The sequence below is a fragment of the Myotis yumanensis genome, unplaced genomic scaffold, assembly GCF_028538775.1.
Source record: "Myotis yumanensis isolate MYYU_CA2020_CCGP unplaced genomic scaffold, mMyoYum1.0.hap1 SCAF_1, whole genome shotgun sequence".
Lineage (NCBI taxonomy): Eukaryota > Metazoa > Chordata > Mammalia > Chiroptera > Vespertilionidae > Myotis > Myotis yumanensis.
Window position 1 is genome coordinate 2201227 of NW_027223752.1, and position 15056 is coordinate 2216282.

At 58.7% G+C, this 15056-nt stretch overlaps 2 gene segments (V, D, J or C); both read left to right on the forward strand.

Moving 5' to 3' along the window:
* LOC138999217 (Ig alpha-1 chain C region-like) overlaps positions 1-15056 on the forward strand; it is an 89818-nt gene that overhangs the window by 42330 nt on the left and 32432 nt on the right.
* The window catches only part of LOC139008765 (immunoglobulin gamma-1 heavy chain-like), a 56009-nt gene that overhangs the window by 38999 nt on the left and 1954 nt on the right, over positions 1-15056 (forward strand).

The window sequence follows — 15056 nt, forward strand, 5'->3', positions numbered from 1 at the left end:
AACATACATTTTATCATTCATGTTGCAGGGAGGGACCGGGTTGGCTCCTCCTGAATAAAATAACTAATCAAAATAAGGTTTATTTTCTAACTTCATTTGTCCCTAGGTGTGGACAACAAATGACACTAATCAGATTGACATAAACGATTTAAACTTTGTTTAGGGAGGCAAATGCAAAGCATTTACTCCCAAGTGCCATTGGTTTAGGGAAGATAGGATTTCTGCTCAGTTTTCCTATTCTACTTGTCCCAGCTTACTGGTCTATTATGCATTCAATTTTCTTAAAATGTATTCTGGCACAGGAGAAAGTTGTTTTGCTGTACACAGGTAGTTTAACCCCTATATAACTGGGCTTGGACCTCTGCCCAGCTAACTGCAGTCTATAAGTTCAATATGCAGCCTCTGGTTCTTCTAACCCAACTGGATTTCGGCCAGTCTCTGAGTCAGACTCCTCCTCTCTTAGAGAATTTCAAAGTCCTGATGGCTCCCAGGTCCAGGGAGACTGCCCTTTTGTTATCCCTTAGGGCCCTGCTTTCTTGCCTTTCTACCAGTTCCCTTTGTGGCAGAGCAGCAACTAGGCCTCTTTCAAGGGAGTGCACTAGAAGGGGATATCAGCCCCTCCTGTGAGCCAGCTTCTCCGCCTAGGGTCTCCCCGGGGCCCAGCCAGAGCGTACCCCAGCAAATCCCAGAAGCCGCTGCCCTTTGGCAGTGGTATGGACTCAAGCAGGGGGTTCAGGAGCTGGGCGGCGATGGTGGCGTTGATGGCCTGGCTCTCAAGGGCTGAGTCTGCCTAGCAAAACAGTTCTAAATCACCAGGGCGGCTGCGGACTTATCTTTGTTCCTCCTCCACTTTTCTAGTGGTCTGCTAACACCCCCACCCCCCTTGTCTCAGCCCAGGCCGACTGCTTTTCCTCACAGAGTCGGCCTGGAAAGACAACGGGTGCATAGGGAGGTTTCTTGCAGACAGCAAGCCTGGAGACCATCTGAAATCCAGTTACAGATGCTTTCAGAATCCGGATGAGGGAGGAAGGGAAAGACCAGGTTATGTCCTCTATGAGGATTTTAATAAACAATTGAAAACAGCAAGTTAAACAAAATACAGTCACAGGCAGTAAATCTCTCCGTCATGCGGAGCTGTAAGCCTTTTGTCCACCAAAGAGATAAGAAAACCATGAATAACAAGTTCTTTGAAATTTGCTTCTTTGTTAATTTGCTAAGCAAATAGTCAACTTGAAAAGACTTCTCTCTTGCTTTTTTTATAAGCAATCTCAGAACTAAGCAATCTTGGAATCTAGCCAGCCTCTGTTAAACTTCTTTGGGTTGCAACCTTATACCTTTAAATTAATCCTAGATTTTTAACATTTTAACCTGATGCAGCAAAATTATACCTCAGAGTAAAGCAATTAAAAGTTCTCTACTGTCTTCCCCTTAAAGCAGGGTTTTTCCTTATGTGTACAGCCAGACAGCACAAAGTGGCTTTTGCTTTACACAGACCAGGTCCAGTCCCCCTTCTCTGTAGTAAATTGGCTAGTCCCACACAAACAAACTTTGTCCCGACCCCATGATGATCGGTGACAAGAGACAGACAAGGGAAGGGGTGACCTGTTTTCACAGATCCTCACTCAGATGCCCGCCTGACCAAAGTTGTGGAGCCACACAAAGGAGAGGAGAGGGCAGGCCCCCTCCCTCCACACTCACACACTTTCACCAGACATTCATTCAGCAAAGGCATTTAGCTACCACAACACACAGTTTTTCCCAATTCAATCCGAACCTTAAACTTTTAGCTGGCAAGTGAAATATACAGCATTTCTTAAGCAGTAACATTTTTAAGAATAAACTTCAAAAATGCAAGACATAAGTTTTTTATCATTCGAATTCAGTAAGCTTCAAGGTCCCAAGTTCCCAGCGGTTCGGGAAAACCACACCTGAGACTGGCAAGCAGGTTTGGCCCAGCTCTTGATTTTAAAACGACCATAATACTTAAAGGAGTAGTTTGAGTCTGTCTCATAACGTCCGTCCAGTAAGTCCACAGAAAACTGAAAAAAAAACACACAAACACGGACAGATACAGTCTTCCAACTCTATGGAAGCAAAACCAAAACAACCTTCCAACTCCGCAGAAGCAAAACTACAGATTAGACGATGGCCATGCGCCAACTGGCAGTAGCGACCCGCCTCGTCTCAGATTGAGGGGTTTCTGCGCCCCCCCCCTCCAGATGGAGGATCAGGGCATCCCCCGACTCCTCCCACCCGTGGTCCCCCAGTGTGTCCACCTAGACCGTTTCGGGCACTTCAGACTTCAGAAGTGAGCTCGCACAGAACAGAACAGACAACACACAGACACGTACCACGGTCAGGCAGACTCCCCGGATCAGGGTCCCTCATGGATTTTGGGGATCCCGGACATGCCCCCAAATGTTATGCCCAGAGTTCGGGGTCCCCAATAAACCACCACCAGGGAGCCTTTTCCGATGCAAAAGCAAATGGTCTTTTATTCAAGCCCGGGACTTGGTCCCTCCCCCCCCACCCCGCCTCCATTACTGGATGCAAGAGAGAGCCCCGAGTTCCAAGAGAACAAAGAATTTATAGGGCTTGGGGTCAGGGGGTTAGGGCACACTCTGACCACTGATTTGGCCAATTCCAGTTGGTTGAGTGAGGGCCGGGGGCTAGTGACTCAAGGGCAGGGTGCAGCTAGGGTCTGGTTACACAAAGACAGGGGGGTGGCTAGCATACTTTTGGCCTTGGGCTAGTTTTTCCCCACTTTCCCATTGGCCAAGATAAGGGCAGGCTGAGTAACTGATACATTCTGCAGCTTTTTCTTGGAAGAGGGGTTAAGGACACAGCTATCAGTCCTGTTCTGTCCTTTCACCAGCAGCCCAGGGTCACACTGCAGGGTCTCCTCATTTCCCCCCACCACCGCCCCCCCAGGTGCTGTCTCTGTGCCAGTGTTATGCCCAGATTTCAAGATCCCCAAGAAACCACATCAGAGAGCCAGCCAATCCGATGCAAAAGCATAAGAATCTGTATTTCAAGCTAGCTTGAGCTCCCCGTCCACCAGACTCACCGACACAATGGCAAGCCAAGTGGCTGAGAGACCGAATCCCGCGTAGAGACGGGGATTTTAGAGCGGGGGTTGGAGTAAGGGGAGGAGAAAGGACTGTGCTCTGCCGCCTGGGTGTGGCTAGCAGAGTAGGACGTAGCCCCTACCCTGGGGCAAGATGGAGGACCTAGCCCTCGCCCTTTCACCAGCAGCCCAGGGTCACACCACAGGGTCTCCTCACCACCCCTGCTCCGCCACCAAGAGCCCAGATTTAAGATCTCAGATGAGACCCCAGTGCCCGGAAGCCCAAAGGCCCTCACATTCTATCAGAAATAAGAGTGGGGTCCTTGTGGGGCCCCGCCTGCCCTGGCCTCCTGTCCCTCCTCCCCCTCTGTCCCCTCATAAGCTGTCCCAGACCCTGAGGCTCCCCCTAGTCACCCTCAGGTTTGCGTGATGTCCCAATGCCCTAATGGAGGGCCAACCTCAGACCCCCAGCTGAGCGTCCGTCCCCACCTCCCAGCACCTTCTGTGGCTCAGTTATTATACTGTCGGTTACTCTCAGTTTTCACCCAGGAAGTGGCCTCCAAGAGCACACAACTCCTCGGCTGCTTCCTCATGACCCTCCAGCACGTCAGACCCAGCAGGCAGGTAGGATCTTCCAGGCAGGTAGGACCCTGCAGGCAGACAGGACCCTCCAGGCAGACAGGACCCTCCAGGCAGGTAGAAAATGCTCAGCAAACACACACGCCTGCGCCCACACCCCCTGAAGGGAGGAATGAATGAATGAACGAACAAATGGAGAGGGCGGAGGGTGCCGGGCTGGGGCAGCATCAGGATACCTTTGGCTCAGCTACAGCCCGGGCTGCCGTCCCTGCATGCTCACCTCAGCTGCCACAGAGGCAGCCACTGTCCTGCTCTCAGGTGATTGCCTCTGAGCCCGCCTCGCCCACTCTGCCATCTCAGCAATGACCACCCGCCCCATGGACCCACGGCCCTCCGTCGCCGCTGTGTGCAGCCGGCCTCCTCTTCACCACCCGGGACACCTCCCACCAGAGCTCCCCGCAGCCTCCGGGCTGCCCCCCTCCACCCAGGGCCAGGGTGGTCTTTTGAAACCCGAACTGTCCTGGCAGCCGCATCTCAAACCCGCCGGTGGGTTCCCATCACTCCACAGCCAAGACAGAGCTCGCCGGGCCAGCCCACTCTCTCTGGCCAGGGCAGAACACCCGTGTGTCCCCTGGTCCTGCCTCCGTATCCACGCTAAGCTCCGTGGGAGCAGGGACAGGGCACCCCAGCACCCACATCCCCTGAAGGGAGGAATGAACGAATGAAAGAATTAATGGAGAGGGTCGAGGGATCCGGGCTGGGGGTTGAGGTTCTCAGAGCCTCACAGGCCTCATTGCTGGGCCTTCTGCCCTGAGCCCCGCCTTCAGGAGCCCCGTGGGGTCACAGCTGTCTCCTGGCTGTTCCCAAGGGAGCGGGTCCTGACTTTTCCCTCTGCCCTTGGATTTGCACCCTGGAGCCCCATCCACAGGCCCCTGTGCAGCCAGGAGGGAGGCCGGGCACCACAGTCCATGGACTGGGGTTCCCCTGAGTGCCTGGGTGCCTGGCTGGGCCGGGAGTCAGTCCTGGAGGTTCATTCTGTCCAAGAAACACATTTATAAATCAGCCCCAGACACCGGCATGACACATCGACACCAACGCACACCTGACCCTCACACCTTTCTGGTGCCCACAGGCCACAACCCGGCCAGGACCCCGCCTGGGGGACAGCCCAGCCGGCTCCAGGAAGCTGTCAGGTGCTTTCCAAGAGCTGGGGCCCCGTCCAGCACGACTTCCCTTTTTCATCCCCAGTAAACACCTCCTGGCCCCGCCCGCCACAGGAAATGATCTGCCTGAGGCGTGTGATGGTCTCATGGGCCCCCCATGCCCTGCAGCTCCCCCGCCACTGCGGCCTCCCCCAGGGACACCCCCTCTCAGTGCAGAAACATCTGTTTCCAGCAGTTGTGACAACAGGACACACACCCTCGCACACCTCATCCAAGGCTTGACAAGCCTGGTCGGCGGGCCCATGGCAGGACCTGGGCCAGGACTGCAGCTCCATTTCTGGCGAGCCGCTGTCCATGGTGCTGCCCCTGCCGCCGCTTGTCCGAGCCGCTGTCCACGGTGCTGCTCTTGTTTTTCTGAATGGCACAGTGTTTAGGGGAAGGAAGTTAAATAAATAGACTTGGTTTTGTTGTGTTTGGGGTTTTGGCGGGGGGGTTGTTTGTTGTTGTTTTTTTGAATCGTTTCAGGTTTACAAATGATCTAGGCAGACAGTACAAAATTCCCATACTCCAGTCCTTCTCAAATACCACATCTTTACTAATTGGTTTTTGTTTGTTTTAAAAAAAAATATTTGTATTGATTTCAGAGAGGAAGGGAGAGGGAGAGAGATAGAAACGTCAATGATGAGAGAAAATCACTGATCATCTGCCTCCTGCGCACCCCACACTGGGGATGGAGCCCACAATCTGAGCATGTGTCCTGACCGGGAATCGAACCATGACCTCCTGGTTCATAGGTTGACGCTCAGCCACTGAGCCATGCAGGCCGGGCACATCTTTACCTATTCTAAGCATCTTTGCATCGGTGGTTATGACCATTTGTTATAAACAAAGAACCAACATTAAAATATTATTGCTGTGGCCAATTTACATCAGTGGTCAGGGCATCACCCCTGTCATCAAATGGTCGCGGGTTTGATTCCCAGTCAAGGGCATATACCTCAATTATAGGCGTGATCCTCAGCCCCAGTCAGGGCATGTGCAGGAGGGAACCAATCAATGTGTCTCTCTCATGTCAATGTTTCTCTATCTCTAGCTCTATCTCTATCTTTATCCCTCTCCTCCCTCCCTTTCACTCTCTCTAAATATCAATGAAAAAAAATATCCTAATGTGAGTATTAAAAAAATAAAATAACATTTTAAAAATATATTAAATACATATTATCCATACTAGTAAAAGGATAATATGCTAATTAGACCAGACATCTTTCTGGACAAAGCCACAGTGGCAGGGGCGGAGGCAGAGGCAATTAGGGGCGAGTAGGCCAGCAGGGGAGGGCAGTTAGGAGGCGATCAGACCAGCAGGGGAGGGCAGTTACTGGTGATCAGGCTAACAGGGGAGGGTAGTTAGGGCGTGATTAGGCCAGCAGGCAAAGGTGGTTAGGGGTTACCAGGCAGGCAAGCAGGCAAGCGGTTAGGAGCCAGCAGTCCCGGATTGCAAGAGGGATATCTGACTATGGGTTTAGGCCTGATCCCACAAGGACTGGGCCTAAACCTGCAGTCAGACATCCCCCAAGGAGTCCCAGATTGGAGAGGGTGCAGGCCAGGCTGAGGGACCGCCCCCCCCTTCATGAATTTTGTGTACCATGCCTCTAGTTATTCACAAAGTCCATGGCTAAGATTGTGGCACATGCCTTACATTATACAAGTCTATGAGTCTTGGTTTGTCTTGTTTTTTAGTGTTTTTTTACAAATTTACCTTTATTGTTGAAATATTACAGATGTCCCGTTACTTCCCCGCACTGAGCCCCTCCACACCACTCCCGCCCCCTCCCCAGGCCTTCACCACACTATTGTCTGTGTCCATGGGTTATGCTTATATGCATATAAGTTCTTTCCTAAAATGTTTATTGTTGAGAGTATTACAGATGTCCTCCTTTTATTCCCTCCATATCACCCCTCCACCCAGTTCCTACCCCACCCCAGGCCTTAATATAAAATCTACCCTCTTAACAGATGTTCAGGTGCAGGCACGATGGTGCATAACTAAAACTTTATACACACTGAACAACGAAGGAATCAAAGGCTATCACTTCCCAAAAAATCAATGAAATTCCAAGGAAGATAGCAAGGAAGAACAGGAGTAGAATACCTACAAGAAAGACAAGATACTGTTTTTGTTTTGTTTTGTTTTGTTTTGTTTTTAAATATATTTTATTGATTTTTTACAGAGAGGAAGGGAGAGGGATAGAGAGTTAGAAACATCGATGAGAGAGAAACATCGACCAGCTGCCTCCTGCACATCTCCTACTGGGGATGTGCCCGCAACCAATGTACATGCCCTTGACCGGAATCGAACCCGGGACCTTTCAGTCCGCAGGCTGACGCTCTATCCACTGAGCCAAACTGGTTTCGGCAAGATACTGTTAACAAAATGGTCAGAGAGGGCACTTTCCTGTGCATAATTAAATTAAATGTAAATGGATTACATTACCCAATCAAAATGTAATATCCTCTGATGAGGATGAGCAAAAAATAAAAATAAATAAAAAAGGAGTCACAGATGCAAAGAAGGCCGTTAAGGATGATAAAAGTATCGATTCCCAAGTGGGAACAAGGCCACAGGAAGGGGTTTCTGTTAACAGGACGTTCACAGAAAGAAAAGCCTCTCTTTCCTCTGGTTCCTGAAAGCTGGGCCCAGATCCGACCCGACAGCTCACAGTTTAACTCTAGGCAAACTCAGCCTCCCCGACTGTCTTTCTTTTTTTTAAAATATATTTTATTGATTTCAGAGAGGAAGGGAGAGGGAGAGGGAGACGGAAACATCAATGAGGAGAGAGAATCATTGATCAGCTGCCTCCTGCACGCCTCACACTGGGGATCGAGCCCACATCCCACGCATGTGCCCTGACCTGGAATTGAACCATGACCTCCTGGTTCATAGGTTGACGTTTAATCACTGAGCCACAAGCTTCCCCGACTTCCTTTTGTGAGAGGATCTTTCTGGAACACATGGGCCTCAGAAACCGGCCTAGGGCATGTGCCGGGGTCCTGAGTCAGCCCTGTGTGTGGACACCGTTCGCTTTGCCATGCCCTCGCCAGCCACCGTGGCCACCCCCCATGGATCCGAATGGCAGCACCTGTGCCCAATGTCCTGTAATGACCCCAGGAGGCGTATCTTCTTGTCACCCCCCCCCCATCACTGGGACGGGCAGCTCGGGGTCCACACCAGTGACCAGCAGCAGGTGTCCCAATTCTCCAGAGCCCTGGGCGTACAAGTGGGAGTGGACTCTATGGGCAAATACCCACTGGCCTTGATACTCTCAGAGTTTCGCCAAAGTCCGAGATGGGGTGAGCCACCCAGTGCTTCTAGGGCAAACGTAAGCAGCGCCCACAGCTCGCACAGCCGGGCACCGGCAGGCTGGGCACCGTGGGGAAGAAGCCGGGTGCAGGGAGCCGGGTTGACCATCATATTTCCCTGGGGAGGGACCAGAGGACACGTCCTACCCCAAGGCTGTGGCCCCTGGCGTTTTGCACAGTGGCCATGGGCTCCTCCTGCCCCGTGCCCTGCCCCGTGCCCTGCCCTGTGCGAGGCAGGGTCACTCCCTTCCCGGGAACCCAGAGCACACAGGCTGCCTGACCACCTCTGCGGGGAGGAGCCCACAAGGACCACCCCCAGACCTTGAGGGCAGGACCTCCGCAGACATGGCCCTGGCACCGTGCAGCAGAGCCGCGGGGAGCCCGCCCCTCCCGGCCCCGGCCCTGTACCCCAGGCGGAGCCTTCGAGCCCCTCGCTGAGGCTCCTGTGCACCCCTGGACCAGGATCTGGGACTTGGGAAGAAACCCCAAACCTTGGGAGGCGGCATGAGGACTGGACGGCAGGACAGGCGGTGGGGCCCAGGGGACTGTTGGCCAACACATAACTGGACGGGTGCTCCGGGCACCTGGGCACTGGGCCTGCACATGCTCTGCCAGCCTGAAGGGCACAAGCCCTGCCCACAGACCCCTTGAAAGAAGACTTCCTGGCCCCCAGCACTTCAGGGGTGGGGCCTTTGGTGCCTCCCAGCACCCCAAGCCCAGGCCAGACCTCAGACTTGCAGGACGACCGAGCTGCGTGTGGCCCCAGATGCAGACACTGAGGTCCAAGTCCCTTGCGGTGGGTCCAAGCCCTCAGAGCGGTGGAGGGCTGCACGCAGTCTGAGCCAGAGGGACATCTTCGGGCCCCGGTGACCACCGTGAACTCTGTCCTTGCCCATCTGAGCCTGGAGGGCCGCTTCCCTCTGACCGTGGTCAGCACCATCCTTTGGTCAATGATCAGGCCACAGACGGAGCCAGAGAGGGAAGGAGGGCAGAGGCAGGGCCCTGAGGACGGCTGGCTCCTGGGAGCCACCCCAGTGGGTTGATGGGGAGCCTGGGCTGGGCTGCAGACTGTGACCTGGTGGCCTGTGCCCACACCCACGCTGCCAGGGCAGGGAGAGGTGCCAACGAGGCTGTGGAAGCCAGGGGCCTGAGAGAGAGCCCGGCCCCATGGGGGGCAGAGCACGTGACAGCGGGTTCTCACTCTGTCCCCTGGGCCCTGGATGCCCGCCTCACCCCACCCCACACACCCATGTGAGGGGCCCTCTGCTGCGTCTGGACTCCCCCAGGCCCCTTGACAGAGAAACCACCCAGAAAAAAGGGAACTTCGGGAAGCGAGCCCTGCACCAGTTTCAATCCCGTTCTTAGTCTTTGCAGGGCTGGGGCGGGGCTGGGGCGGGGGGGGGGGGGGGGCAGGGGAGTTCACGTCTCAGGGGCCCAGCTACCAAAGCCTCGGTCGTGGGGCTGTGGGCACAGCCACAGCCACCAGGAGCCACATGCAGTGGGGGCCAAGGCAGCCAGGCCGGGGGCACTGCCTCCCCAGCCCCTGCCCGTGGTGAGTGGGGTCCCCACAGAGCAGGGCCGACGAGGGGAGAATGGAACTGCCCCCAGGAGCTGAGGGGAGACCAGGCCCTCAGGGCCCCACAGAGTGACCTGAGCAGCTGGGCCAGGGCCTGAGAGAAACGCAATGAGCGGGAGGGCAGAAGCCCAGGGCTGCCTGGGCCAAGGGCAAGGCTGGGGCAGCCACGGCAGGACCACGCCCGGATGCACAGTGGTCTGAGCTGGGGAAACAGGGAGGTGGCCGGCGTGGTGCAGCGGAGGAAGAGGACACCCAGGTGGCCTGAGGGGCCTGTCCAGGCCAATGGGCTGAGTCAGACGTGGAGCTGGCAGCTCCATGGGTGTGGGCAGGTGAGAGGGTCCAGGGCTCAGGTCCAGCAGCTGCTAAGCACAGGCAGCTGACCAGCAACTGGAAAGAGCAAAGGTCCAGAGGGGCTCCAAGTGGGGAGGGTGAAGAGGGGTCAGCTCTGGGGCAGGGCAGGGTGGGCAGAGGTTGTAGGGACAAGCTGGACAGAGAGGGCGAGCAGCTGGAGGCTCCAAGGAGCAAAAGCCAAGAGCAGCCGGGAAGGAATGAGACTAGGAGTGGAGCTTCTGGGCTGAGTGCTCTGGGCTTGGCAGGAGGCCTGGCGGGAGCTGTGGGGAGACATGCAGCGCAGGTGGAGCTCACTGACCTGTAGAGCGGTGACCTTAGGGGAGAAGGGGGCAGCGGCTACGACAGGAACTTTATGGACAACAATGCAGGTGAGCAGGGGGCAGGAGGGAGGGCAGGGAGCTACCCAGGAGCTGGGTGGGAGCTGACAGAGCTATGCAAGTGAGCAGGGGGCAGGAGGGAGGGCAGGGAGCTGCCCAGGGGCTGGGTGGGAGCTGGCAGAGCTATGCAGGTGAGCAGGGGGCAGGCGAGAGGGCAGGGAGCTGTCCAGGAGATGGGGGAGCTGGCAGAGCTATGCAGGTGAGCACAGGGCAGGCGGGAGGGAAGGAGCTGCCCAGGGGCTGGGTGGGAGCTGGCAGAGCTATGCAAGTGAGCAGGGGGCTGGCGGGAGGGCAGGGAGCTGCCCAGAAGCAGGGGAAGCTAGTAGAGCTATGCAGGTGATCAGGGGGCAGGCGGGAGGGCAAGGAGCTGCCCAGGGGCTGGGTGGGAGCTGGCAGAGCTATGCAGGTGAGCAGGGGGCAGGCGGGAGGGCAAGGAGCTGCCCAGGGGCTGGGTGGGAGCTAGCAGAGCTATGCAGGTGAGCAGGGGGCAGGCGGGAGGGCAGGGAGCAGCCCAGGAGCTGGGTGGGAGCTGGCAGAGCTATGCAGGTGAGCAGGGGGCAGGCGGGAGGGCAGCTGCTGCCCAGGGGCTGGGTGGGAGCTGGCAGAGCTATGCAGGTGAGCAGGGGGCAGGAGGGAGGGCAGGGAGCTGCCCAGGAGCTAGGTGCATGTCTGGCAGAGCTATGCAGGTGAGCAAGGGGCAGGCGGGAGGGCAGGGAGCTGCCCAGGAGCTGGGCGGGAGCTGGCAGAGCTATGCAGGTGAGCAGGGGCCAGGCGGGAGGGCAGGGAGCTGCCCAGGAGATGCGGGAGCTGGCAGATCTATGCAGGTGAGCAGGGGGCAGGCGGGAGGGCAGGGAGCGGCCCAGGGGCTGTTTGGGAGCTGGCAGAGCTATGCAGGTGAGCCGGGGGCAGGCAGCAGGGCAGGAGCTGCCCAGGGGCTGGGTGGGAGCTGGCAGAGCTATGCAGGTGAGCAGGGGGCAGGCGGGAGGGCAGCTGCTGCCCAGGGGCTGGGTGGGAGCTGGCAGAGCTATGCAGGTGAGCAGGGGGCAGGCGGGGAGGGCAGGGAGCTGCCCAGGAGATGGGGGAGCTGGCAGAGCTATGCAGGTGAGCAGGGGGCAGGCGGTAGGGCAGGGAGCGGCCCAGGGGCTGGGTGGGAGCTGGCAGAGCTATGCAAGTGAGCAGGGGGCTGGCGGGAGGGCAGAGAGCTGCCCAGAAGCAGGGGGAGCTGGCAGAGCTATGCAGGTGAGCAGGGGGCAGGCAGCAGGGCAGGAGCTGCCCAGGGGCTGGGTGGGAGCTGGCAGAGCTATGCAGGTGAGCAGGGGGCAGGCGGGAGGGCAGGGAGCTGCCCAGGAGCTAGGTGGGTTTCTGGCAGAGCTATGCAGGTGAGCAGGGGGCAGGTGGGAGGGCAGGGAGCTGCCCAGGAGCTAGGTGGGTTTCTGGCAGAGCTATGCAGGTGAGCAGGGGGGCAGGTGGGAGGGCAGGGAGCTGCCCAGGAGCTGGGTTGGAGCTGGCAGAGCTATGCAGGTGAGCAGGGGGCAGGCGGGAGGGCAGGGAGCTGCCCAGGAGCTAGGTGGGTTTCTGGCAGAGCTATGCAGGTGAGCAGGGGGCAGGTGGGAGGGCAGGGAGCTGCCCAGGAGCTGGGTTGGAGCTGGCAGAGCTATGCAGGTGAGCAGGGGGCAGGCGGGAGGGCAGCTGCTGCCCAGGGGCTGGGTGGGAGCTGGCAGTGCTATGCAGGTGAGCAGGGGGCAGGCGGGAGGGCAGGGAGCTGCCCAGGAGCTGGGTGGGAGCTTACAGAGCTATGCAGGTGAGCAGGGGGCCAGTGGAGGGCAGGAGCTACCCAGGAGCTGTGTGTGACCTGGCAGAGCTATGCAGGTGAGCCAGGGCAGGCAGAAGGGCAGGAGCTGCCCGGGGGCTGGGTGGGAGCTGGCAGAGCTATGCAGGTGAGCAGGGGGCAGGCAGGAGGGCAGGGAGCTGCCCAGGAGCTGGAGGAGCTAGTAGAGCTATGTAGGTGAGCAGGGGGCTGGCGGGAGGGCAGGGAGCTGTCCAGGAGCAGGGGGAGCTAGTCGAGCTATGCAGGTGACCAGGGGGCAGGCGGGAGTTAAGGGAGCTGCCCAGGAGATGGGAGAGCTGGCAGAGCTATGCAGGTGAGCAGGGGGCAGGCGGGAGTGTAGGGAGCTGGCCAGGAGCTGGGTGGGAGCTGGCAGAGCTATGCAGGTGAGCTGGGGGCTGGCAGGAAGGTAGGGAGCTGCCCAGGAGCTAGGTGGGAGCTGGCAGAACTATGCAGGTGAGCAGAGGGCAGGCGGGAAGGTAGGGAGCTGCCCAGGAACTGGGTGGGAGCTGGCAGAGCTATGCAGGTGAGCAGGGGGCAGGCAGGAGGGCAGGGAGCTGCCCAGGAGCTGGAGGAGCTAGTAGAGCTATGCAGGTGAGCAGGGGGCTGGCGGGAGGGCAGGGAGCTGTCCAGGAGCAGGGGGAGCTAGTAGAGCTATGCAGGTGACCAGGGGGCAGGCGGGAGTTAAGGGAGCTGCCCAGGAGATGGGAGAGCTGGCAGATCTATGCAGGTGAGCAGGGGGCAGGCGGGAGTGTAGGGAGCTGGCCAGGAGCTGGGTGGGAGCTGGCAAAGCTATGCAAGTGAGCATGGGGTAGGTGGGAGGGCAGGAGCTGCCCAGGGGCTGGGTGGGAGCTGGCAGAGCTATGCAGGTGAGCATGGGGTAGGTGGGAGGGCAGGAGCTGCCCAGGGGCTGGGTGGGAGCTGGCAGAGCTATGCAGGTGATCAGGGAGAAGGGGGGAGGGTAGAGAGCTGCCCAGGAGCTTTGGAAGCTAGTAGAGCTATGCAGGTGATCAGGGGGCAGGCGGGAGGGCAGGGAGCTGCCCAGGAGCTAGGTGGGTGTCTGGCAGAGCTATTCAGGTGAGCAGGGGGCAGGCGGGAGGTAAGGGAGCTGCCCAGGAGCTAGGTGGGAGCTGGCAGAGCTATGCAGGTGAGCATGGGGTAGGTGGGAGGGCAGGAGCTGCCCATGGGCTGGGTGGGAGCTGGCAGAGCTATGCAGGTGAGCAGGGGGCTGGCAGGAAGGTAGGGAGCTGCCCAGGAGCTAGGTGGGAGCTGGCAGAACTATGCAGGTGAGCAGAGGGCAGGCGGGAAGGTAGGGAGCTGCCCAGGAACTGGGTGGGAGCTGGCAGAGCTATGCAGGTGAGCAGGGGGCAGGCGGGAGTGTAGGGAGCTGCCCAGGAGCTGGGTGGGTGCTGGCAGAGCTATGCAGGTGAGCAGGGGGCCAGTGGAGGGCAGGGAGCTGCCCAGGAGCTGGGTGGGAGCTGACAGAGCTATGCAGGTGAGCAGGGGGCCAGTGGAGGGCAGGAGCTGGCCAGGAGCTGGGTGGGAGCTGACAGAGCTATGCAGGTGAGCAGGGGGCCAGTGGAGGGCAGGAGCTGGCCAGGAGCTGGGTGTGACCTGGCAGAGCTATGCAGGTGAGCAGGGGGCAGGCATGAGGGCAGAGAGCTGCCCAAGATCTGGATGGGAGCTCACAGAGCTATGCAGGTGAGCACGGGGCAGGCGGGAGGGCAGGAGCTGCCCAGGAGCTGGGTGGGAGCTGGCAGAGCTATGCAGGTGAGCTGGGGGGCAGGCGGTAGGTCAGGAGCTTCCCCAGGAGCTAGGTGGCAGCTGGCAGAGTTATGCAGGTGAGCATGACGCAGTTGGGAGGGCAGGGGTGCCCAACAGCCAGGAGAGCTGGGGTGAGCAGGTGGGTAGAGAGGGGTCATAGGGCAGTAGGCGGAGGGGGCATTGTTGGCCAGGGGCACAGTGAAAAGGGGCAGGGTGCAGGTCAGGGGAGGACACAGCAGCCCTGTGCTGAGCCCTTTAGCCTGAGTACAAGAAGCCGAGCTCCCAGCTGGGGTCAGGGCTGAGGCCCAGGGCAAGGGGCAGGCCAGAGCGGGCAGAAATGGGATTCAAATGGACAAAGGCAGAGACTGGGGGACAGAGGCCTCAGTGCCTCTGAATGTCCAGGAAGAGGCTTGGGGGGCGCAGAGGAGGCTGTGGGGAGCAGCTGGAGGGGTGAGCCTGCAGGGCACTGAGGGGGAGGGGGCCACTGGGCTGGGAGCCCTGAGCTGCAGGCAGAGTTTGTGCAGCTGAGCTGGGAGGGAGCTCGGGGATAAGGCAGGGCCTGAGCTAAAAGGAGCCCAGGATGAGGTGGGGGTTGAGCAGGGAGGTGGGGGACAGCGGGGCAGGGCCCTGGGGCTGAGCTGAGGGGGCCACACAGGGCTCCTGGGCACTGACACCATGCAGAAGGCTGCAAGGCCAGTGCCAGGCTCCAAGCCATGCTGAGCGGGCCGGACTGAGGAAGGACCCGGCAGGAGGGCTCTGGACCAAGCAGGAGCTGGGGCAGCGAGGGGGCAGTGTGGGTGGGGTGGTGTTGGAGGGGTGAGAAGGGGCAAGTGTGAGAGACTGCTGGGTGCAGAGGCGCAGCTGGGCTCGGGGGCTGCAGGGAGGAGGGGAGGGGCTCCCATGGATGGGGCTCCAGGCGGGGGTGGGGACCAGGCAGTGCCTTGGCTGCAGCGCTGACCCAGAAGGGCAGAGGGTTGTGGGCTGGGAGCAGAGCTCA